This window comes from Rhinolophus sinicus, linkage group LG07 (genome assembly GCF_036562045.2).
Source record: "Rhinolophus sinicus isolate RSC01 linkage group LG07, ASM3656204v1, whole genome shotgun sequence".
NCBI classification, from domain to species: Eukaryota; Metazoa; Chordata; class Mammalia; order Chiroptera; family Rhinolophidae; genus Rhinolophus; species Rhinolophus sinicus.
In genome coordinates this window covers 112,247,003-112,271,450 of record NC_133757.1, presented here as the reverse complement: position 1 = coordinate 112,271,450, position 24,448 = coordinate 112,247,003, and the positions used below count along the sequence as shown (strand labels likewise).

Sequence of the window (24,448 nt, the reverse complement as noted above, 5' to 3'; positions counted from 1 at the left end):
TAAAAAGAAAAAAATGGACAAATGTTCCTGGTAATCATGGGTAATTCAGTATGTAATGCTATAAAGTTGCCTAATGTGCTAACCTTTCATAGGAAAGAAAGAAAATAGAATCCGTGTAATCTTCCTATAATTGTGATTAGGTGCAGAAATTGATTGATGTGATTTAAAGATTTTTTTTCATCTGTGTATAATTAATAATAAATGAAATCTGCAACCTGAATATTTTTTTTGAAGTTCATTTATCTGATAGTCTTGATTTGACCTCCTTGACAATACCCTGCAGCTCTGCTTTTTGTTTGCTTCTTTGATTGGGCAGGGACAATCACTCATGCATAGAAATTCTTACTGACTCACTCAATGACACTTTCCCTTTTGCATACAAATGTTCCATTTTTCTTTCTTTTTTTTCTTTCTGTCATTAAATGTCCATGGGACATGATTTACCAATATGAAGACTGTGTTCATTCAAACAGAGTTCAGTGTTTAAATAAAATATATAGTGAAGTTAATCGGACACATAGTTAATGATGTGTATAATTATTATTGTGCTGCATGGTAATTGGGCATAAATGGTAAACTACTCATGTCATAGCAATGGAGAATATATACAGACAGACTCAGCATTTTTATAATCAGCAGTGAGAGGCAGAAGTAGGGGGAGTGAAAATGGAGATGCAGTGTGTGGAAAGCATCTCCTAGCATACGAAGACAGAATATGGACCTGTTTTCTCCTAGCTCTGTCAGATCAGAACTTCAGGAAAGGTACCTAACATCTCAGTGTCGTTTCTGTATTGCTTCTCCCAGGGTTTAGATGGATTAGCATGTCAGTCTGCACTGGGGCTTCTTATGTACGTAGATGTGGGTCTCTCGTGTTGATCATTTTGGAAAGAAAAGAAACTGATTAAAGAACTAAAATGTCCAACAACTCTCAATAGAACAAGTTAGGAAATATTTTCCACATACCATGTTTCCCCGAAAATAAGACCTAGCCTGACAATCAGCTCTAATGTGTCTTTTGGAGCAAAAATTAATAAAGACCCGGTCTTATTTTATATTATATAAGACCCGGTATTATATTATATTATATTATATTATATTATATTATATTATATTATATTATATTATATTATATTATATTATATCCGGTCTTATAGTAAAATAAGACTGGGTCTTATATTAATTTTTGCTCCAAAAGACGCATTAGAGCCGATTGTCTGACTAGGTCTTATTTTTGGGGAAACACAGTACAATTACCTTAGCATAAGACCTCAAGAAGCAGTGGCCCTTGTGGTCACACGCAAAGACAGAGTTTGTGTCCTTACCTTGAAAAGGCTACTTATGACCAGTTGGAGTGTGGAGAACACTTCATAAACCAAGTGATCGTGGTGGTAGGTCTCCTAATTCCTCATTTAGTAGGCATGGCAGGCAGAATTCTCAGATTACTCCAAAGATTCCTGGCCCCTGTCAGTGTATATGCCTTGTGTAATCTCCTGATCTTGAGTGAGGGCAAAACCTGTGAATTAGGTTATATGATAAGGCAAAGGTCATTTTGCAGATGTAACTAAGACCCCTAATCAGATGACTTTGAGTTAATCTAAAGAGAGAGTATCCTGGGTGGGTTTGACGTTATCAGAGAGCCCTAAAAGGGAGTCTCCTACTGGCTTTGCAGAAGGGGGCGGCCATGTTTTGAGTCAATGATGTCACTAGGACCCGAGGTTGCACAAGGAGCTAAGAGCACTTAGCACTACACTACAAGAGGCTGTCTTCTGCCAACAACTTGACTGAGCCTGGAAGACGTCCTTGAGCTCCATCCACATGAGAGCACAGCTAGGCAGACACCTTGATTTCAACCTTGTGAGACCCTGGGAAGCTATGCTTGGATCTCTGACCTGCAGAAACTATGGGAAAATAAGTGGGTGTTGTTTTAGGTCACTAAGTTTGTTTGTTTTGCAGATATAGAAAACTAACATCATTGGCTTTATTCAGTCATACATTTAACCGATATTTATTGAACACTTCTTATATCTCCTAGTCAATGTACTATGTTGGTGCAAAAGTAATTGTGGTTTAAAAGTAAGAAATAAAAATAAAAAATTGCAAAAACCACAGTTACTTTTGCACCAACCTAATACTTTGCACTTGGTAATGCAGAAAAAAATTATATTTCCTTCTATTTTGTGTAACTGATCTGATTTTCATGAGCCTTTACCAGCTGAAGTAAGTGACAGAGAGAAAATCTTACACTTGTCACTTAAAATCATGTCAGCCCCTTCTAATTTTAAACATTCTCATTTCATGTACGTATTCAGTCAGTTGGAAGTCCAGATCCATCAGGAACATTTTAACACCCTGTTCTTGTTCCCACTCCATTTTCCAAGTTGGCGTCTTTATTCTATTGAGAACATAATCCCTTCCTGCACACGCACGATGGTGGAGGCGAGGTAGGTCTTTAAATCCAGGCAGTGACCTCTGGTCCTTCACTGGTCTCTGTGGTGAGGTGATGGCCCGGGCTGCTCTCTGGGTGGGGACCGCTAAGCTGGAGCTGGTCCCATCCCTGACCGTTCTGCCAGTGTCTGCTGCTGACCTTGGCTGCTCTAGGTCCTGGCTCTGTCTCTCGTCACTCGGTCTGGGCTCAGTACTCCCTGGCTGACGTAGCCTCACTTGGCTCCCTCTCTGAGCCCCTTCCATTTGTTCCTTTTTTGGATGTCCCTTCTCCACCCTCTGTCCTTGTAGATCCAATGGCAGGACCTCTGGTTCTAACTCAACTTTAGTCTACATCTCTCCCCATCTCCAAATGGCATGTGGAAACTTCTGTCTCATCCTCACTGCGATAGCTCAAATCCAGGCTCCCTCTGCCAGATGACCACACGCTGGTGAGTTTCTTCTAGTGTGTCCCCCCACCCCACCCTATACCTCTGCAAGGATGCAAGGCACTCTCTTTCCAGAATCCTGGATGTGAAGAAGAGCCAAGCTCCCCTACCCTCAGTGTCCCCATAGATTTACACAGAAATGTGATAACATTTCCCCCAACCTATAGAAAAGCCTAAAGAAAGATTTAGACACATACACTTGATCTCCTCTCTCTCCTCCCTCAAACCCCTTCCTTCTTTTATTTCTTTACTACAACGCTTGATGCTGAAAGACGCTAATTTTTCTTTTTCTTTTCTATTCTCCAGGAGCTCCCTGAACACTCTTGGGCCGGGAAGGGAGGGCTTTGGGCTCCCTAGTTCCCTAACTGTATTGGAAGGCGGGGAGTGGTAGTAAAAGACAGGCTGACGAGTAAGTAAGTCTGTGTTAGAAGGTATTTAAAAACTAGCACCCCTAAATCCAACCTCCCTGTAATAAAACATCCCCAGTCTCAGGGGATAGTTACTCTTAATTAGGGGCCACTCCTTCCTTTTCCCAAAAGTCAAGAGCTAAATCTTTACCTTGAGTCTACTTTCTGATTTGCCCCCGCCCAGGTCCTCTGAGGCTGGCTGCATAAACTGGGGACTGGTCACCTCCTATGTTAGGGACAGATCTTAGACCTGAGGAAGCCCCAATCCTGGCCCTGCAGGAACCCTGGCCAGATGGGCAGGTAGAGCTTCCCTTGAGCAAAGGGAAGTCTCAGGGGATCTTGTTTAGTTAGGAAGGAGGTGTTTCCATTTATAGACAACAGGCTCTGTGAGATGCCACCTCTCAACCCAAATTCACTTCCACATTCTCGTTGGCCTTGGCTCTGTGACCCAGAAGGGAAAAGGGTGACAGCGGAGTTAACATCCTTCAGACCAGAACACCTTCACTTTGTCTTTGTGGATTTCTTGAGCCAACATTTGCTTCTTAGTTATCAAAGTTGGAGACTCTTTCTGGACTAAACATAGAGTCCGATCTCTTTTTTCAAAGTGTAATTTTGGAAATATGTCCTGGGCCCGAGTTGCTGGAATAAAGCTCCCCTCCTGAGTGAGGCTCAGTCCTCTCAAAGAGAGAGGACCTTACTTCCCTCCTTCCTTCTTTTCTTTAATCTGCTAATTGTCTGGAGTTGCCTGTATACATAATTTTTCTTCATTGTCCTGGCATCAAGATGCTTCAACTCTCGAGTTCTCCTCTGGGTATTTACTTGTCAGCAGAGCAAATATATGCTTCCCACCGGTTCTTAAGGATCCCATATGAGCTCCTTCTGCAGCAAACTTGCAGAGTTTTACACTCAGATATAAAAGGAAAATGTAGCTCATTTGATTTGTCAGTAAGTTGTCTGCTTTTCCTCATAAGTCTATACTTTGTACAATGCAATCATTTGAACAGCCTTTTTCAGATAGTACTCACATCTAAAATTTAAAAAAAATACATGCGTCCTCATATTTCCTCATAGCTTCTGTCCAAGAGGGCATCTCTGTGTGTTTGGAGGGGTGGTATGACTTGACAATAGAGAGGAGACGGTGTGCTTGGATCCATATAGTGCTTTATAAATAATGAATGCAATACCAATAAAAATAATGCTTACAATGCACATATATAATACTTTATGTTACATGTTGGTATGTAACATCTATCTAGCCATCCATCTACACACACAGTGCTTTATATTGTTTCTAAGGCATGTGATGACTGTCTTGCCAAGGGATGCTCCATGGCTCGTGCCCAGCAGGGCTGACAGCCCCGTCTCTGGGCGCTCTCGAGTGTGAGCTCCTGCAGCCCGTTTTCTTCCTCAGCTTGGTCAGGCCTCGCTATCTTTCCTGTTGCTTTGGCTTCACCTTGGCTCTCACCGGCTCTGTAGACTCTCCTGCCTCTACCTGCTCCTGTTCCCTACTGTCAGATCCCTGTGAACCAGATGAAGCATGAATTGGCTGTTTCTTCCTTTTCTAGACAAGATTTCCAACATCTTATCTGCTTCCTCTCCCAGGACAGCAGTGATCTGAACTCCGAAATGCTCAGTGGTTGGTTTGCTAAAGGATTTAAAAATACCGACTTCCTTCAAGCCCACTGCCTACATCAAGAACCCTATTTCGAATATTAGAAAATGAAAATGAATTCTTTAATTCTCTTTCTGTTCCTAATGTAATAACTGTAATGTCTTCTCCCCACTTCCAGCAGGCAGCTGGACGCCTCAGGCCAGCTAGAAAGTAAGTTGTGTACACAAAAATGCAAGAGAGAAAAACACAGGAATGATTTTAAAGATAATTACTTAAGTACACAGAGTGTTCAATAACGAATAAAATGGAACAACCTCTGCATTATGGGGGGTTATATCCTGGTGGGGGAGGCAGATATTATACAAATATGCACATCATGCTAGTTTGTGGTTAGCGCTTTGAGGGAAAACAGCTGGTAGAGAGATGGGTTGCCAGTGGTGGGAAGCATAGCTTAGATGGGGGAATTGGGAAAGGCCCCTGTGAGAAAGCAACAGAGACGTGAGGATGACTAGACATTGGTCAAGCAAAGCATAGTGGGGAGAGCATTGCAGGAAGGTTCTAAGGTGAGTGGGGTGCGAGAAAGCCAGCAGTGGCTTCCTTCCCGTCTCATTCAGGACAGAAGCCAAGTTCTATCACCCACAACACTCTGCCCATTACCTTTCTGACCTAACACTATGCCGTCTTTCTGTCTCTCTGACCTCATTCCCTACTCCTTTCCTTTTGAAAATTCCCTCCGGAATAGCCACACTTGCCCCCCTTGCTGTTCCTCAAGCATGCTAGGCAAGTTTCTACCTCAGGGCCTTTGCACTTGCCGTTTTATCTAGCTGAAGGTTCTTCAGGAATCATTTCTCACATTCTTCCAGTGTTTACTCAGAATGTAACTACTCCGTAACACATGCCTTGGCCACCTTAGCTAAAACTTCAGTTCCTCCTACTATGACATTTTATGCCACCCTTCCTTGCTTTTAGTTTTCTCATTAGCACCTGTCATTACCCAATGAACCATATATTTTATTCATGTACCTCATTTATTGTCTTCCCCCCATGTAATGTAATGGGGGCAGGGTTTTTTGTCAGTTTTATTTGCACTGTCTTAGCAATGAGAATAGTGCTTGGCACACCGTAGGAATTTAATAAATGTTTGTTGAATGAATACATGAATGGTTGACACATCGTTTTTTGGTGCACGTGGTTCGTTTTCTCCCCTGTCTTGTCCTGTTTGCTCTGCCTCAGTCCCCTGCATCCTCTTGCGGGCTTAACCTACTCTGCCTCATGTCAGTGTCTTTGCTTCAGATTCCCTGACTGTCTGACGCATATCCTGGGATTTTAGCTGGTGATTCAAATTGTGTTCCTTCCTGCGTGCCTTTAAGGCTTATTTGTGGGGCACGTACTGTGTACCAGACTCTGGCCTGGGCGTTGGAGATACAGTGATGAGGAAGACAATATCCCTGGGTTCAGGGAGCTTAGATCTGAAGCAAAAAAAATTTCCCCAGAGATTCTGTCTTGTGATAGATACGTCATCTCTGACTCTTCTGCCTCTACCTGCCGCAGGGCAGCAGACAGAGCAGCAGCCAGCCTGGGAGCCACCCCATCGTGGAAGTCACCAAATGTGGCACAAGGGAGCAGGATGTAGGAGCAAGAAATGAGAAATGAGCCTGTCTGCTGCAAATCTTCCAGAGGGATGCAGAGATGCCTCAGCAGTACCGCAGACAGGATTAGTCAGCTGGGAGGGGGCAGCGAGGGCAGTTCCCTTGTTGTAGATAAATACAGGCTGGCCGTCCAATTTCCCACTACAGTTTGACTTTCTCATTACATGAAAAGGGGGATGACTTTATACTAAATTTGTTTTTAGATAAATTAGAATGGTCACTGAGGAAGAATGGCTACATCTGCACCGGCCGTAAAAAGCAATGAAGTGTTGTCATTCCGAGTCCCACAAGCACATGGTTTTACAAAACTTCATTGCTCACTTTTGGACATGCCATTAGAAACACACATATTATACACTCTAAACTACACACGTCCAGGTGGCAGACACCCACGGAAAGTTAACTGGACATTCTGACATGCATAATGCCTTTCTTTAGGGGGTTCTGATGTATTGCAATAATTACTGTAAATAAAATTGAAGGATATTACATACATTCAAAATAAACATACTTGAATGTATCCTGGGGAGAATTAATTTTTGTTAGCATATTATAGGTGATTAAAAAGGATTAGAAACTATATATAAATATATATTTGGTATTTAGTTATTTAGACATTGGATTTTAATGAATGTACAGTATTTTCGCACATAACTGAATCTTAATAGCTAATATCATTTTCATATTTTGGGTTGGACCACATAGAATTCTTATCACATGAATGCCAGGTGTTTTCCATAGTCATGTCAAGTTTTAGTATAATTATAAGTGGAGAATCACTAATCTTTTTTACCTTTATTTGACACAAATGACTGCTACTCTGCTGCCTAGCACAGCATTACAGGGTAGGCGTGGGATCTTATTTACACGTGTGCTTGCTTATCCTCGTGCAACAGCAGAGCACCGAGCAGAGCCTCACACACAGCAGATACACAGTACGAGTAGAATGAATCAAAGAGCTGGCATGTCAGCTGGTTGGCCTAGAGAAGCACAATGCAAGGCAGTGGCAGGCAGGGCCTCTGCAGCCAGACTGCTTGGGTTCTAATGCCCCTCTGCCGCTTACTCGACCCTATACCTTAGTTTCCTGCTCTATCAAATGAGGATAGTGGTAATACCTACCTCACAGGGTGGTGGTGAAGATTAAATGACTTACTTAAAACATGTAAAGCAGTTAGAATGGTACCCGGCACATGGCAAGGACACAATAATACTAGCTAGCCTAACGTAAGATAAGCACGCATACTCAAAAAGAAAATATAAAATATAGGACGAATACCCGTTTTTCTGCTCCTTCCCCCTTTCATGTCCCTTTTCCAGACACATGCGTATACAAACACACACACACACACACACACACACACACACACTCACACACACGCCTGTGCACAAGCATAAACCCTTCATCAAAATGGAAAGAGAAGAAATTGCTTTACAGGCTACCAGGAAAAATACTTCATTCTTTTCTAAGGGTCCTGATATAGTGTCTGTAGTCCCTTTAAATGAACCCAGCCTGCCCTCATAAACCTGAGCTGGGATTACGTAAAAGGCCACCGGAAGACGTGCAAACTCTGACCCTGGAATAATTGCAGGTCACTTTCCATCGTGTTAATACTTGATCTTGGCGTAACTAGATAATCTTTTCAGATATTAATTTATGTGGTTTTCTCCCTGCATCTTTTCTTCTTCAATGTTATAACAACTTCTATTTCTCCCCCTCCTGTCCCCATTAAAGCTGACCCTGGACTATCAGCTTTCTGGGGCAGGGCTGGGGTGATGCAGTTAGGATGGAAAGCCCTAGTAACCTGCAAAATGTCCTGATGTTCTTTGTTCAGATTCTAAGCTGATAGGATACTGAGAAGGTTTGGATTGTTGGTAGAAAGGTTAAGTGACTTTGTGGGGGAGAATGATTTAGAAAAAACACAAGGGAAGAAAGATTTCCCGCAATTTTTTAAAAAGGTACCATTGGATTGTGACAGGGTTTGCAATCTGAGGGTTTTACCCATAATAAAGACCTGCACATTGTTCCCTGACCCAGTCCCATGCACGTGACATGACTCCAGAGAGGCCTGGCAGCACAGTATACTGGGAAGCTGGAATCACAGACACCTCATTCAAGATTTCAGTTTGGGAGTGATAAAGAGCCAGCAGTAAGAAGGCATGTGGCCCAGGATTATAGGATTGTCCTAGTAATCTATGTGGACAGTAGACCAAAATCCAGACCAAAAAGCCCCTACCCCATGCTTTGGCAATGCAGAAAGCTCGGGAACAGCAGCAAAATGCCAGTGTGTGGAGAAACCCCAAGAAATGACAGGTACTCTTTCCCACCTGTCTGGTAGGATGGGGCTCAAAATAGAAATTAATTTGTTATATATATATGTGTGTGTACATATATACACACATATATATGTATACATATATACATATATATGTATATATATGTATATATATACACACTCACACATATATATACACATATATATATACATATATATAATACAGAGGTCTGACAGCTGTTTTAACTTTGCAGCAGGCCTTTCCCTTTCTCCTGCTAGCAAAGCCCTGACCTCCTTAGGGAATGTACATCTTATCCGTTTGATGGAACTATTGATCAAGTCTTCCTATAGCAAAAGGCAGAAGTCAGAAGACCCAAAGAAGACCAGCTAGACTCCCCTTTAAGGACTTTGATTCTTGAGAGGAGCGATCTACCAAAGAACTGTTGTTATCTTACTGATCTGGTTTTCCCAGTAATCCGTTTCTGCTATCTGGAACCTCAGAGCTGCCCTGGCTTCTGCCCCTTGAAAATCTGGTTCTTCGGGTTTGCCTATGATTCTGAGAACTGCTTCAAATATTTCTACTACGTTTTTCTTCAGGTAGAAATGCTTTTGGTAGAAATGCAAAGGTAGAACGAATTGACATTTTTTTGTTATGACTCCTAAAACTAACAGTTCTCGTAACTGTTATCACATCCTACTGTTCATCGCTTTAGATTGAGGAACTGGGGATGATTGGAGTTGTAATTGGCCTTGGCTCCATGCCCAGATATGCGTTCTGGCATCTCCTTTGGCTTCACACACTGACCCTTCTACGTAGTAAGAGGCGACCTATCCTTTCCCCTCTCGCAGCCCAAGTGACTGAGTTCTAAAACTCCCCCTCTCCCAGAATCTGCTTCACAGGGAGGAGGAGCAGAGAGGTGACAACTGATCAAAAAGCTCCCAATCAATGATAGGATGATCCATTGATCTCAGTCTGTCCCAAGATAAGCTCTGTTTCATTAATATTGTTTTGAAAGCATTACCATGAACTGATCTTGTTTTGATCAGTGGCTGATACTAGGAGCTGGATTACATTTTGTCCCAAAGATGAAGTCTTTTATTAAGTTTTCTTTTATTTCTTCATGTCATTTTCTTTTTATCTGAGTTGTACAAGTACCACACTAAAAATTTAATTTTATCAAAAACTATTCATCTCAAAATATTAGTGAATTCAGTTGCAATCCAATTTTTAATGTCTTCTCTTTTTTTTGTCCAAAACATACAAGGCTTGCTTTGAATCATTCATTATAAATTAATTTTATACATATGTTAGATACACATTTTCTTGATTTTGAGCACTTCCTTTTCCTCCTTTTCTGCAATTTAATCATCTTAATATTTTAATATACAATATAAGAGAAGATAAAGACTAAGAGATAATGTATCAATTAAAAAATTCTCAACATTTCGTATTTGCAACTTATTATATTGTAAGAAAAACTATTTTCAGAATAACAAAGAAAATGAAGCTAAAATTTTTTTCTCTGAATTTACTTTTATCACATCTTTGAATTTGTGTTTTCTAAAGTCAAGTGATTGACTATTAAGAAATGATCTAAGCAAGAAATGATCTAAGCCAACCATTTCTAAGTGCTTAATTAAATATTTATTGAATAAGTAAAGAAGCACATTTGACTTGCATTTCTTCACTACAAACTATCTTACAAGGCGTCACACTACTCTTCTTCATTTGTTCCTTCTCACACATCGTGAGGGATTAACTCATAGACTTTTCATTTCTCTGTTTCCACTGTGTTCACACAAAAATCTCTTAATTTGTCTGAAGTGTTCATACAAGGTGAGAGTCATTCATTATACAAAGTATTGGTGGGCATCTGTGATGTGTTGGGCATTGGACTTACAGGGAAGTCAACACACCATCCCTGCTTCCAAGGAGTTTGAGGGAGTTAAAGAGTAAGCAGATGAAGAGAGCAAAAGTGGTAAGTGTGGTTAATGGTATGCACATATGGCCATGAACAAACAGAAGTACATCTGAAAGCCTTCTGGGATTAGGAAAGGACTCACAGAAGATGAGCTCAGAGATTTCAAATATGTATGTGTGAAAAAGTCCATGAAAGTTTTCTTGTTCTGTTTGGAGCTAGACCGTCTCAAATATACTTCTCTCTGCCTTCAAAATAAATTTTATCAGCTAAGGCTAAAGCAGAGCACTTAGATAGCTTAGCAAAAAGCAGGATTGCACAACCCCCAAAGCGTAACTCATAGAAGAAAAAAATAGATAAATTAGACTTCATCAAAGGGAAAAACTTTTGTTCTGCAAAAGGGAATGAAAAACAAGTTATAGCTGGGAGAAAATATTTGCAAATCATATATCTTAAAGAATCTTATACCCAGAAGATACAAGAACTCTCAAAACAAAGTAAGGAAAAAACCCAATAAAAAAATGGGCAAAAAATTTGAACAGATATTTAACCAAAGAAAAAATATGGATAGCAAATAAATACATAGAAAGGTGCTCAATATCATTAATCATTTAGAAAAATGCAAATTGAAACACAATGAGAAACACAATGAGAAAACACACTACATATGTATTAGGATGGCTAAAATAAAAAATCTCCACAATATCAAGTTCTAGTGAGGCTACAGGACAATTAGAACTTTCATACATTGCTGATGGGATTGCAAAATTGTACAACCATTTTGCAAAAACAGTTTGCCAGTTTCTTTTTTTATTATTAAATTTATTGGGGTGACAATGTTAGTAAAATTACGTAGGTTTGAAGAATACATTTCTATAATACACCATCTATATATCACATTGTGTGCTCACCACTCAGAGTCAGTTCTCCTTCCATCACCATATATTTGATCCTCTTTCTCTCTTGTAGTATCCCCTCCCCCCCTTACCCTCTGGTAACCACTAATCTGTTGTCTATGAGTTTTGTTTGTTTGTTTGTTTGTTTGTTTGTTTTGGCTTTCAGTTTTATATCCCACATAGGAATGGAGTCATGGTTCTCGACTTTTTCTGTCTGACTTAGTTCCCTTAGCATGATAATCTCAAGATCCATCCATGTTGTCGCAAATGGCAGTATTTCATCTTTTCTCATGGCAGAGTGTATGTAATGTATATATAACACATATCCTTTATCCAGTCATCTATCGAAGAACATTTTGTTGTTTTCATGTCTTGGCTACCACAAATAAGGCTTCAATGGACATTGGAGTACATATATCTTTATGGATGTTTTCAGATTTTTTTTGGTAGATACCCAGGAGAGGGATTGCTGGGTACTCCTACCATATAACCCAGCAATCTACTTTTACCCAAGAGAACAAAAACTGATATGTACACAAAAGCCTTTACATGAATGGTTATGAAATTGATTCATAATTGTCAAAAGCTGGAGACTATCCAAATGTCCTTCAATTCATGAATGGATAAACCAATGGTAATACATCCATATAATGGAACACTACTCCACAAGAGAAACAAACACACTACCATGTACTCAATAATGTGAACAAATCTCAAGTGCATTTTTCTAAGTAAAAGAAGTCAGTCCTAAAAGGATACGTAATGTATGATCTCATTTCTATGACATTCTCAAAATGGCAAAACTACGGAGACAGAGATAGATCAATGGTTGCCAGGGCGTGGAGATGGTTAGAGGGTTGACTACAGAAGGGCAGCATGAGGGAAATTTTTAGGCTGATGGAGCTGTTCTGTATCACGATTGTGGTGGTAAATATGTTTTTGTTAAAACTGTAGAACTGTACATCACAAAGAATGAGTTTTACAGTATATAAATTTGAAAAAATTAGAAAGGTGGGATTTCTACCTTTCATTCACTTACTCAGAATTATAATGCCCTCAATATTAATAGTGGCTAAACAAGAGTATAGATTACTTAGATAGATGTATGCACTCTGAACCAGATTAACACACAAATTCTATATGTGTGTTACTCACACAGGAAGCTGCGTTACTCACACGAAAGAATGTTGTTTGGTTATCAAACATCTCTGTTATGCACCCAAAGTTGCATAGTTTACATGAGATTTTCCGAGGAGCTATGCCCCATAAATCTATAGATTCCAGATTTGTTTATTACAAGTGACCCTACAGAGACCAGGAACATCCTTCTAAAGACATTACAAAGGTGAGACTCCTCCTCCTAGTAAATATTATTGATGTATTTACTAGAAGGTCAGTCATTCAAGTGTTTTCAAGGACGTTTCTCTTTTGTCTCCTGGACTTGCTACTGGCTCAGTGCCCACATGAAAGTGAGAGAATGGGTGTAGTCCTGCTGCTACTTTCTATTTAGAACCAAAGTCTTGAAGAATTCTTAAACCAGAGACACAGCCTCACTAAGAGTTCTCCCCCTCTTCCCAACCACTTGGCTTCATTTTGCAGATAGGTTCTTTCCTTATAAAGAGCTTGGAAGATGCAGGCCCACAGCATGATCTTAGAAACCTCAGTAGAAGGAATATTTTGTGGCTTGTTTCCCCTCAGAAAACTAGAAGAAATCTTGATTGTCCCTGTTTGGGTCATGTACCGTCTCATTGTTAGGAAACACAAGTCCTGGATCAAAAGGAATCAGGGGATCCAGGGCTGTTATTTAAGAAGAGATGGGAAAACTTCCTGGGCAGATAAAAATCATAGCTGAGACCCCACCAAAATATCTGAATCATTCTTGTCTTAAACACACCAGAATTTAGTCAGAATGTTAGTATTTTGTTAATAAATATATTCCTAAATAGACTTTTATCCAAGTTTTAATAGATATGAATTCAAAGTAAGACTTTTGTTTTAAAATATCACACAAGTTAATACAGAATGATTGTTTCCAAAGGAGTTTTCTTGGGGAGGCTATATTCTTCTTTAAAACATTCTGCAAATATTTAAAAATTATTGGAATTTTGTGTGGAATACTTTCAAAATTAGTCTGAATTACACTAGAACATTATTCTCATTAGTTAATAACAATATGTTAAATTTTATTGTCTGCAGTTGAATGTTTGAGCATCAGCATTTGTATTAACAAGAGAAAACTCTGAAAGTTATTAAGTATACATAGTGACAGAAAAATAATTTCAAAAGCCTTGGAGGGGGGTCGGAGCACTACCAAATTAATAAACAATAATATTTTACTATGCAACTGCAAACTATTCCATAAAATGGAATCCTGGCTGTAGAAAATACAGTGGCAATAAATTCTTAAAACAAGAGTATGCTATTTGGCATGCATTTAAAAATAGAATTCATGTTCTTTTTGGAAATACCAAAAGATTTATTTCCAATTTTGTTTTGTAATCACATTTTGACTATATGATCACTCAGTTGGATCTATCTTTGGCAGGTTTTTTCATTTTATTTGTTTTTAATATAGAAAGGATCATGGCACAGCAAAACACGTTATTATAAGTGTGGACCCTGATTAGTCTGTGTGATTGAGAACTAATTATGTTCTAGTCAATATTCCCTCCTCCTCTAGCCTTGAGATAGACAAAAGCACCAATGGAATTTACTTGAGACTCAAAAGCACCAGATCTGGAAAGGTTGTTCTCAACCCTCTTAAAACTTACAGGGTCCTTTTTGTGTCTTTGCAAATTATCTTGGAAACACCTTCAAGAGAGACTTTTTTATTTCCTTTGCTTTGGCTGATAGTGCTGCTTGGTTTTGCGCCAATGAAGAAGAAATGGGTGACTTTGGGCAGATCAACCACTGCCTCCCCCACTTGGTTTTTATTAGGGTGGTGCAAAAATAATTGTGGTTTTTTGCAATTATTTTTAACCATTTAAACCGCAATTACTTTTGCACCAACACAATAATTATAAGAGTAATGGAAACATGCTCTCCCCAATACCCTGAAGAAAAAATAGTTCTTCTCTAGACTGGGGAGTGGGTAACAGTCCTGTTAAGAATTTTGGAAGTTTGAGTAGGGCTCAGGAGAAGAAAAGCACTCTAAGTCCAGGTGACACTGTGTTCAATTGCAAACGTCCAGGAACTGGAAGCAGTTCATGTGGACAAAGACCAGTAGCCTCAGGGCATGCATGAAACATCCTGGTTCGGGAAGGAATTTGGACTTCACTCTATAAATCATGAGGTCCATTTGAAATAGAGAAGCAATATGAGCAGGCTGAGTTTGGAAGCATCAGTCTTGTTGCAGCTAGAGGATGGATGCAGGTGGGTGTGATTAAAGTACGGATGACAGCTCCCCAGTAATCTTTCAAGTGAGAAGAGGTGCAAGACTCAAGCTCATGCAGGAGCAATGAGAATGGAACAGGGAGGAGACGAAGGAGCGATTACTAAGACTTATGATCTATGGGATGTGAGGACTGAGAGAAATGGAGGCATTCTTCCTGATGCACCTATAAAGATTTCTGCAAAAAGTAATTAGGATAAACCATTGTTTTTAGACAAAATTTCTTACCTATTCACCTTTGAATCTGTGTACTTAATATAGAGTACACACTTAGTAAGTACAAATATTCTCCATTCCATCCCTTCTCCCCCCTTCTATGAATTTGTGCCATTTAAATTGATCTCTGAGTATTCTTTCCCCTTAAGTGTGGAGAGAGATTTTAAAGGTGATATACTGAGATTGCTATCAGTGGGAGAGCTGGAAATAGCTCTTGGGGTCACAGAGACAGCCTTGGCACACATCTTGTCCAAATAATACGATGAGGGTACAATTCTCAATAAATACAAACTGTAATACAAATATGAAAATTATGATTATGCTCTTTTGCACATTTTACACTTGCTGAGTTGGTCCTCAGTCTCTGGTAGAATATTAATAAACGTTTTTAGGGTTAGAGATATTAATGTTCTAATCTCAGCATGACTGCAAGCTAAGAGTATTTATTATTTTAAAGGACTTGTTTCATATAAGCAAAACCCAGGGGTATTTAAAGTGCAAAATTTTGGCAAGGCCATCTGATATATTACTGTAAATGTATGCCTCAGGGCCTTTTTCTGAACATAGTTAACCCATTTGGGATAAACCTCCTTAAAATAAAATGATCTTATATCAAATAAATATTGACATGCTTTTTAAGGTCATTTGACAGAAGACTAAAATATTAACAGGAGGCTAGATTTGATGTATTTTTATCAATAACTGGAATGAAATTCACTACATTTATTTTATAATATAAATTCCAAATATTAAAAAATCATTTTGAGTTTCTGTAGCCCCGTCATACCCTAAGTAGCTGGTAAAGGTATATAGTCTATTCACATACAGTGCTTGTAAAATGTTTTTCATACCACACTTTTTTCTATAATGCTCAGAAACAAAAGGACCTGAGATGATTAAAAAAAAGATTCTTTCAAACTATTATTTATCTCTGCAGATTTCTTTCTTTTTGTTTTTTAAATAGACTATGCTTCATAGGTAATAAAGGAAATAATAAGGATTGGATTTGGATCTGGGAGGACAAAATTAAAAAGGAAAAACAATTTCTATTATTGAGATAGATGACAGATTAATAGAGGCAGGACAAAAGTTTCAGTCATTCTTCTAACGAATATTTTTGTTCCACATCAAGGCATAAATATGTTTCAGGGTGTGTGTATGTGTGTGTGGGGCAGGCGGGTGATGAGAAATATTTCTTCATAGGAGCCAAAGAGCAGGGACTATATCTCATCTGACTATTAAGCTAGACACATGTTTTATTTATTTGACAATAGAATTGGTGATGTCATGATACCCTGCAGAGCAACCTCTTAATTTCCAGGTCTCAAGCAGCAATCCCAAATTCCCCACCCACTTCACATGAGGCTTGTGGTGAAAATTGATTTTAAGAAATTACTGTTTTCTAATTTTGGTCAGTTTCAGGTGTGTGAGTGTGTGAGAGTGTGTGTGTGTGTGTGTGTGTGTGTGTGTGTGTGTGTGTTGGAAGAGAGGCTGTTCAATTAAAAAGAATTAATGTGGAATTGCTGAAGGGAAGAAGTGGTCTTACACTTAATTTTTAAGAATGAAATCATTACGGTGATACCTTTACAAGACGATGCACCGTTTCCATATCCATTCACGATAACTTCTGGAGTACTTGTTCTTGAAATCACCTTGGGGTCTGCTTTGTTATTGTTGCTCTCCTTGCATTGGCAGTTCCTTTTCTAGCTTTCCGTCTCTTCCTCCTACTTAGAGGCGTGTACAAAAACAAAATACCAAGTTAGAGAAGATTGCTATAGCCTAGGCAGGTCATACGGTTTCACGTGACGATGGTATATAAAGAATATATGACTAATAACATTAACATTTTTAGATGATGTGGTAGGCAGAATGGCCCACCCAGAGGTGACCATGCCCTGATCCTGGAAACTTGTGAATATGTTATGTGACCTGACAAAAGGGACTTTGCCAGTATAATTAAAAATCAATTGAACTAAGGAGTGTAGTCCTGGGTTATCTAGGTGGGCGCAGCAGAGAACTTTCTCTGGCTGGAGTCACAGAGATGTAGCAGAAGTCACAGGGATGAGAAATGTGAGAGATTCAGCCTCGTGAGTCTATTGCTGGAGACGGCCACGTGAAAAGCATGAGAATGAACATGGGCAGCCTCTTAAGAGCAAATGCCAGCCCCTGGGTGATGGCTGGCACCGACACGAAGACCTCAGTCCTACAGTGGCAAGAAATTGAAGTGAGTAACAAGCTGAATGAGCTTGGGAAAGGGTTTCTTCCACAGCCTGCACCAAGGAGTGCAGCCCTGCTGACACCCTCCTTTTGGCCTGTGAAACCCTAAGCAGAGGACCCAGGTAAGCCCACTCAGACTTCTGACCTACGGAAGCCGTGAGATTAGTGTTTTAAGTCAATACATTTGTGGTAATTTGTTATGGCGGCAATAGAAAACTAAGACATATGGATGTAGATTCTAGTACAAGCTTTAGTTCTGTTTTTGCTGTTAAAGTTTTGACAATATAAAAATTTGAAACTAAAACCAATGTAGAGTAGCTTTTCCTCAACATTTACCTTCTTTTATTAGGCAGGGTGCAGCTAGGTCAAGAGAAAACCACCACAGGTATTCCAAGCAGGAAGGATTTAACACAAGGTTTTAAGTACTTTAAAAACAAACAACAACAAAACATTGAAACAAGGGTCAAGGAAGCAAAAGTGAGGAAAAACCACATCTCACAAAATACAGAAACTGAAGGAATCACAGGAAACCACCAATGTTCTCAGTTATCTGTGGCACCAAAATGAGTTATTCACAGAAGAATGACTGGAAGTGGCCGGCAAGGCTTCCTTTCTGCTGCCAGCTAGAGTGAACACCTACTTTGTTCTGTGGGAGGGATAATGGCTTCTGCCTCTCTCCTGCTTTTCAGATCTCATGTGCCTGTCTTTCACAGGTGAAATCTAACCCAGAACCTAGGCATCAGCCCCTGCAATACTGAGACAGGCACAGGAGGAAAATGGCCCTGGGTGGGGGCACATTTCTGTATCTCATTGTTTCCGTGGCATCAATACCTGCGTGCAGGAAAATAAAGAAAATGGAAGGCAGGGAGAGGAAAGGAACTCCATCCACCAAAGCACCTAATGATATAGGATTCAGACACTTACAAGGTAAAATTATAAAAGAGCTACAATTCTTTCTTGCAAGCTCCAACTTCCCTGGACGAGTGCCTTCACTCTAGATCTCAGGATATTGTTTCCGTACTCATACAACATAGAATCATGAAATATTACAGGCTATCTACTTCAATTATCTCCTTTTACATAAAAGGAACAAAAAAATGTGTAGTGGTTGCTGAACAGTCCAAGTCAAGATCTCTAGTTAATGATTTAAAAAGGGTCGAGGTCTTTTGAAGTCTTTCTAGTTTCCCAACTTACCGTCAATGGCTATGAAGTGTCTGGGATTTTACCCAGCTTGCAGGCTAAGTTAGCCTGTTACTGTTTATGGATGCTGGCAGAGGACACAAGACTTTTGGATCAAGTACAAAGGACTTTGGTACTCACGGCACAGCAGTGGCCAGAGTGTCAGCATGATCATATTGGTTTCCTTAATTCTCAGCCTCAGACGTACTGCGGAGCAGCCAGGTGGATGCAATGGACACATTAGGTTTGCATCATAGCCAAAGAACACCGAGTTTGAGGAATTTACTTTTTGTTAGCAAGTGGAAGCAGCCTGATTTTTGTCCAGCGAGACATGTTACCTCAATCCTCAAGGTTGCTCACTGCAAATATAACTATGAGCAAAGGCCTGTGAAAGGGCCTTGGATCTGTGGCACACTCACAGCTGAGGTCCATGGCAAATGGCCTCTCCCGACACCCATCAACATGGGGAGTACTGAGAGGATACACAGGTGACCAGTCCCACTTATAATTTAAAATATATAATATCTGTAACATGCAAAATAAGATATATATATATATATATATATATACACACATATATATAATATGTAAACATTCTACTCTGAAATTTATCCACAATTCTGCATATTGTTACAGTTTGTTCATTTTCACTACCGTATATCATTGCATTGGGTGACTATGTGACAATTTATTAATCCATTCTCCTGTTGAACATTTGAGCTGGTTTGCAGTATTTTGTTATTATGCCACTATTTATGCATATATTTCTTGGTACATACGTGCAGAAGTTTCTCTAGAGTATTTTGACTAGGTATGAAATTACCTGATTATTAATGAGGCTAAAAATAACTGGATATATTTATTCACAATTTGTGTTTTCTTGTCTCTGAATTGCCTGTTCACATCTCTTATCCACTTTTCCAACGGGTTGCTTGTCTTTTAAATTTATTTTTAAGAGTTCATGATTTCATCACTGATTCGTGGTTAAAACAGAATCTCTCTAATAAAAAGGAACATTTTTAAAAAAAATTATTGGGGAATATTGGGGAACAGTGTGTTTCTCCAGGGTCCATCAGCTCCAAGTCATTGTCTTCAATTTAGTTGTGGAGGGCGCAGCTCAGCTCCAAGTCAAGCCGTTATTTTCACTCTTGTGGTGGAGGGCACAGCTCACTGGCCCATGAGGGGATCCAACCAGTGACCCTGGTGTTATGAGCACTGTGCTCTAACCAACTGAGCCAACCAGCTGCCCCGAAAGGAACATACTTAATCTTCCCCCTGCTGCTCCTGCAAAGGTATCTATTAAAACCTATAATTTCAAACATCATTTTAATAGCAACACGATAAAAGCATTCTCTGTAAAATCAGAAGCCAGACAAGGATGCCCTCTATTATGGCTTCTATTCAGCAGTGTACTGGACATTCTGCCCCGCTCATTAAGGCAAGAAACTAAATAAGAGATATAAGCTGGAAAGGTAGAAAGAAAAAGGTCATTAATCACAGATGGTATAATTATCTACTTAGAAAAGCCGACATTATTCACAGGAAAATTATTAGAAATAGTAAGAGAATTTATAAGTTGTATAGGTATGGTTAGAATCATAAATGAGTGATGAATGAAATGGTTTTTGGCAACTAATGAGATGAAGTATATTTTTTCATCTTTAAGCTATTAATATTTGTAGATTTTTTTTTTCTTTTCTTTCTTTTTTTTTTTTTAGTATTAGGCCACTTCTAGCTGTGTGTATTTGTTCATCTTCTATTGCGATTTCATGCTTGCTTGATTTTAATCTGTAGATAACCTGGAGGCCTAAATTGGAAATTCTTTCCTTCAACAATTATCTCCATTTGCTTTTTGTTGAAGCCAGTGACACCGCTGACCCAGGCCACGTTCTCTGCCTTCAAGGACCCACATTAGAACCTGATGAGCCTCTGAAGGAGCTCCTTGAACTGGTTACTGGCAAGAGGCTTAGTCTCATGTGAGTTGTTGATTCTGGTTTTGGCCCTCAGACAAGTACCCTTGACATGTTAGTTACTTTTTAACAGCTTGGCTGCAGGTCCAGCTTTTGTATTTTACTTTTTTCAGGGAGAGGGGGGTGGTGGTGTCAGAGATTTTCCTTACTTCCTGTGAGCTCAGCAATGCATTAAAAATGGTATTGTATGGAGGATCTAGTTGTTTTGTCCTGGAAGGGATTTTAAAAAGAACACTCTCTTTCACTTTGACCCACTTTAAAAAAAAAAATCCATCCTTACAGCTTTCAAATTTCCTGTCTTCTGAAATATCAAAAATCAAGATGTGTCTGAAACTGCGAGTTTCCTACTTCATATCCATTATCCATTTCCCCCTTAATAGCAGCGCTTCAAATTTATTCAGCATTGCAATGTGTCCAGCTGAAAAACTCCATTTGCCAGTCTTTCTGGCAGCAAGTCATGCTCAAGTAACTTAACCCTGATAAATTATCAGAATCCAGAGTCATTTGGTTGGGTTTGCAGGAAAGCTTGTTGACAGAGGTTGACTCAGCTCTTGCGGGTCCTTTCGCCTTTTTTCTTTCCTCTGTTTTCCTGCCTAAAAGGTTGCTTCGCGGTGATTATCCTTGAGAACGTTGCCAAAAGAATCCCCAAAACTTTGGCAGTAAATTTCTTGAGCCACTGTAGCTGTCCTGGACTTCCTGTCATACAAGAGAAAAATAAACTATCTTGTTGAATCCACTATAAAGTTGGGTTTTCAGTTACATGCAGTGGAATGCGTTTCCCAACTGATATAGTTCATGTCTGATTTTGATGTAATTTTTAATTGTTGCCTTAACGTCTTTAAGTAACAGGCTTTAGGAAAAAAAAGGAACAAATCACATTTATTTTACATATTTGTAATTTAAAGTGTTTTTGTTTTATCGTGGTTACTTATGGAAGCAGCTGGAGATTAGATGTACGTATCTATTCTTGTTATTTCATGAAATCCTTATTGAAGATTTAATTTGATCCTGTTCTAAGGAAAATTAAACTATAGTTTAAATCAATAATTATTTATCTGATATTAGATATTTGTCATCATTAACAACACATTTTATGCTCCTAGTTAGAAAATTATCTAATTCCGTTTTTAACAATGCCTTATTTCCTCCCAGTACAACCATTAATGTACTTCAACTTTTATCATATTGAGTCTGATTTAAAGGCCTTGAAGGTTATACTGTTCTTCTACTGGTTCCCAAGTATGAAAGTAATAGAATTGATTATCCCTTTAACTCTTTTTACTTACTTGAACTTTTTTGGACATCTGGTAACTACTGTCATCCAGATGGCTGTATTGGATAAAAAACACATTCTATGTTCAAAATTTACAGTAAATGACTTTTCAGGTTTGGAAGATAGGGCAGTTTGACTTTGCTGTATAAACTTTATTGTCAATATTTTAATCAATTTTTAAAAACTCATTCCATCTGAAGCTCCACACTCAGGCAGAATGATAATAATGATCATTCCTAAAGGGAAGGGAAGAAACTAACAGAAGAAACATGAAAAAAGTGGATGATTTGACGATTATGAGTTGAGTCTTCACAGTATAACCTCTAACTACCCAGTCTGATTTAAATGTGTCATGTCAGTGCTCCCAGAGTCCCAGGTGCTATGAAGACAACACCTTGCTAAATATTCTGGAGGACCCACTGCAGGCTATTGGAGACCTGTGGTCTCCAGAAGCGGGGGCTAAACAATCAGCAGGGCCCCAGGTCCTCCAGATGCACTGAGCCAGAGAGGAAGGGACTCCAGACTTACTGTCTCGAGTGTGCTGAGTTTTCCACGCAGCACATACTCATTCTTCCCAGTGAGCTGGGGGAGGAAGCAGCTTAGTAACTGTGCATCAGGGATGTCAAACTTTAGGAATGTTCTGGAGCCTCTTTAGGTTTTTCCTAATTGCTGTCTTTATTTCACTGTAGAATAAAGTGAGGGAGAGCCTTCAAATCAAACAAACAAATGCTTGAAGGTGGATTTACAGTTAGGAATTGTCTTGTGGTGTTTTTTACTTTTACTTTTTTCCAGTCCACTAAGAGACAAAGGTAACATAAGCAATTATTTCTACCATATTCCTCTGGGTCGCAAGGTATTTTTTAAATTTTGTTTCTACACTGAAGGTGTTGTCCTTTGTGGGTCCCAGCTCTATGTAAGAGTCTCCATCCTAACATCTTACCCTTTTTGGCCACAGGACCCCTGTATCCAATGCACGTTATTCACTAGAATCCAAGTTCTAGGTCACTGGGGTTTTCAGATGGATTCAGCCAAATGCCAGCTCTGGAGCTCATTTACTATATGGACTCCTACTTCCCCATTCTTCCCAGTCTCCTTGAGCTTCTATTACTTTTCAGTCAGTTTAGTCACACACTGGAAAAAGATTTTTACTTCTTTTGTTTTGTTTTATCCAAAATTTTGTGTGCTACATTGTTAAGGAGTTTCTCCAGACATCTTGCCAGAAGTAGATATCTAGGCTTGATGCACAAAATAGATCGAGATAAAGCACAGATACTCACAGACAGTTCAAAGCTATGGCAGTTTGATGCTAAGATGCTGAGTGTGGTTTCTGGGGAAGGAATTTGGCAGGGCCACTCTCACTGCTTGGGGTGCACGTGGCCTCTGTAAGAGCGCCCTTCAAAACAAACGCGGAAGGTTATTTTGATTTTCTCCATAAAAGTAAAATTCTTCTTTGTATTTTTTTCGTTTAGCAAAAATGGGTACTAATGCAGGTCTTTTGTAAAAGTGAAGTGGCATGATGTGAACTTTGAAAAATTGAGGGTATACCTGTACACTAGTGGGTGAGATGTATTAGCCATTTAAAAATATGAGGAAAATAGTAATGTTGAGGGCGGGAATTGGCTGTTGCTAAGCAAAATTGATTGTTTGCAAAAGGCTGAGAATTGTTAATGGCTATTAAAAATCTTGAGTAAAATTCAGAAGGCCTCTTTTGTAGCAAATAAAGAGGCCTTTATCTCTTGCAGTGGGAGGGCAGAAAAAGCTGAGCCACAAAACAGGTCCAGCACTTAATCCTAAGTGTGGCAAACTACCAACAGAGATGAACAACCATGCAGCCTAGGTAGATCAGCTATGCCAACGTCAGAAATGCTAGGTTGGAAAGAAACCCTGATGCAACAGACTGGGTTGTTACACCTGACAAATCTTGAATCCCCAGATTCTCCAGAACCCTCTGAATCTGAACATGGTCCAGACTCATCTTGAAAATGATGCAGAGGCCTCCTCCTTGTGCTTCTGTCCTCCTTTCAGGATCTGCCCTCAGCTTTCCTCCTGCACTGGGTCCATAACTTGGCTTTCTTTACATGTAACCTAGTGCAATTATTCTAATCAGCAGCAAGGGATGAGTGGCAGTGAATGAGAGGGCCTGATCCTCAGAAGATAGGGAGATGGAGAGCAGAATATGGTGTCCCAGGGAGCAAAATGGATGGGCAGCAAACAAGGATAGTGCTCGGTTTGTATCATCAAAAGAAATTAAGGAGGGCATGACCAGGGGTCTGAGAGCCATACTCCAATAATGAGTATTTGCCCAGCTTTTATGTCTGAGCCAGTTTCTGGATTTGGATACCATAAACAGAGAAAAGGCTAGATTCTCAGGAAGAAGGCTCTGAAATATCATAAAAGGTGTACAGCATAACAATTCATCTAGTCCTTCCCCAGAGGGTTCTTTGCAATTTTCCTGGCTAACTACCGGTATATGTTGGGAAAATGAGAACAGAATATTTCTCAATAAAATGGCAGATATAGGAATTCATCTGTCTTCTATTGCGCTTTATGTTAAAGAGATTTGCAAACCTGTAAAA

The 24,448-nt window shown here is 39.4% G+C and overlaps 1 protein-coding gene across 3 annotated transcripts in view; it reads right to left on the bottom strand.

Moving 5' to 3' along the window:
* Positions 1-24,448, bottom strand: part of LOC109446927 (endogenous retrovirus group PABLB member 1 Env polyprotein) — a 43,501-nt gene that overhangs the window by 16,659 nt on the left and 2,394 nt on the right. For 2 of the 3 annotated variants that reach the window (XM_074338485.1, XM_019730794.2), the window contains exon 2: positions 16,816-16,960. The gene's annotated coding sequence lies outside the window, so the exon portion shown is untranslated. The remainder of the gene's footprint in view (positions 1-16,815; positions 16,961-24,448) is intronic. The other variant, XM_019730793.2, reaches the window with a different exon arrangement.